At 23.5% G+C, this 1,815-nt stretch overlaps 1 pseudogene; it reads right to left on the bottom strand.

The window, feature by feature from the left end:
- Positions 1 to 242: 242 nt before the first annotated feature.
- LOC106792761 lies at positions 243 to 907 on the bottom strand (annotated as a pseudogene).
- Between the last annotated feature and the right edge of the window lie 908 nt (positions 908 to 1,815).

The following is a 1,815-nucleotide window of genomic DNA, read 5'->3' as shown; positions in this document are numbered from 1 at the left end:
TAATTTTAGATTTTGAATTATTTTAAATGTATGTATACCTTGAAAAGTTCTTTCACGGGTTACATCACGTCATCATTGAAATAAAATTAGATTTATATTTAAAAATGAAATAATTAATAAATAAATTTTAAATTGATAAAATGTTTTAATAATTCTAATTATTATTAATATTAAATTAATAGATAAAATTAAAGGTCATGGTCTGAAAGTAACTATATGGATGATTAGCTTTATGCATAGAATTTTTATAATTCATTATAATCAAGTGATATTAATGTTATAAATACATAAGATTGAATAATTGCTACAGCTATTTCTAAAGTAATTAGTATAATTTGTGTTAAATAAATTAAGTAAATTAAGTTTAAATTAATTAATGTTCTGTATGATCCTAGTAAACATAATAATAAATGCCCAGCATTTATATTAGCTGAAAGTCGGATAGCTAAAGTTATAGGTCGGATAATTGTTCTAATTGTTTCGATGATAACTATAAATATCATTAAAGGGATGGGTGTACTTAAAGGAACTAAATGGGCTAAACATTTAATAGTAAATATGAATCAATAATAAATTATAATTCTTAATCATAACCTAATAGATAAAGATAATGTAATTGATAAATGACTAGATGGTGTAAAAATATAAGGAAATATACCGAAAAAGTTTATAATTAAAATTAAAAAAATAATGTTGATAAATTAATTACTCCAAAAATTTTATTTTTTTTTAATATATTAAATTCTTTAAGTAAAAATTTATTAATTATTATTAGAAATAATAAATTTTTAGATTTTTTTAATCAAAATTGTTTTGGAATAATAATTAATGGTATAATTAATCTTAATCAATTTAAAGAATAATTAATTGATGTTGATGGATCAAAAATTTAAAATAAATTTGTCATAAAATTAAAATTTTCAATAAATTTTATTATGATTATTATGATTAATGTTATTAGAATTTATATCTATATTCCCTGAGGGGGAACGCGTCCAGGTTTTAGTTGAAACGATACGTGAGAAGAAATTTCATTGTCAGAGTAAAAGATTAAACGAGGACAGAAATACAAGAAGAAAATGAGTGAGTAAAAGAAAGAGAGAGAGTTGAAAGAAAGAAAACTATTATTACTAGTAGTCGATTTCCATTCACAAAGAGTGGCTCTCTAGTTTCCGCCTTTTTCTAAAGATACAACTGTTCAAATACTACCAGCAACAACTTATGTATACATTCGTCTCTGTACGTGTGTATGTTTATGCATGTATGGATATATGTATGCATGTATGTATGTATGTATGTACAAAAGGAAGAAGAAGATAGAATGTTGATTACAATTGCAAAATAATTCCTTCGCGTCACGCCTCAAATATTATAGATCCAAACGCGAGCACTGATTTCTTCTCGTTGCACGATAAATTTTTTTTCCTCTCAACATTTATCTATTTTTTTTTTTTTTTATTTAATTTTTTCTATTTTGATACGTGTGAATTATTAATCCTTTGACTAAGGCAAATTTTGAGATGCACCAATCGTACCATACAGCATGAATTTAATTACGATGTACATCACTAACGCAAACGCAAAATTTTTAAGCGCCCACAGTAGTCTAAGGATTAATTTGGATATGTGCTTCTAATTTTTTCTTTTTTTTTATAAAGAAATTTCTAATTTTTTTTTATGAATTCTTTGATATATACATATATTATGTAATAAAGATTTGATATATTAAAGGATTATAGACATGCACACAAGTATTTGGGGGTTCAGTACAACAGTATGACGATATATTGATTTTAATTTTAGTAATTATAAATA

This window comes from Polistes canadensis, unplaced genomic scaffold (assembly GCF_001313835.1).
Source record: "Polistes canadensis isolate GaletaPanama2010 unplaced genomic scaffold, ASM131383v1 scaffold_627, whole genome shotgun sequence".
In the NCBI taxonomy this organism is placed as follows: domain Eukaryota; kingdom Metazoa; phylum Arthropoda; class Insecta; order Hymenoptera; family Vespidae; genus Polistes; species Polistes canadensis.
The sequence above is the reverse complement of the archived record's forward strand: the minus strand, read 5'-3'. Positions and strand labels throughout refer to the sequence as shown.